Below are 220 nucleotides of genomic sequence, written 5' to 3'. Positions count from 1 at the left end.
ATATTATATATAATATATATTTAATTTATATATAATTTATTTACAAAGTTAAAATATACAAATAATTTATTTTAGAAAACAGAGGAAAGAGATTATTATTTAACAGGGAAATGAAAGATTAAAGAAATTATGTACATTATGTAAACTACTGACTGACCTCTGAACTTCACCCTGAACTATTAAAGATAAACAGGACACATCAGTACACACACACACACAC

This window comes from Morone saxatilis, unplaced genomic scaffold (assembly GCF_004916995.1).
Source record: "Morone saxatilis isolate NCDOM2014 unplaced genomic scaffold, NCSU_SB_2.0 Contig16, whole genome shotgun sequence".
Lineage (NCBI taxonomy): Eukaryota > Metazoa > Chordata > Actinopteri > Moronidae > Morone > Morone saxatilis.
This window is presented reverse-complemented; position numbering follows the sequence as displayed.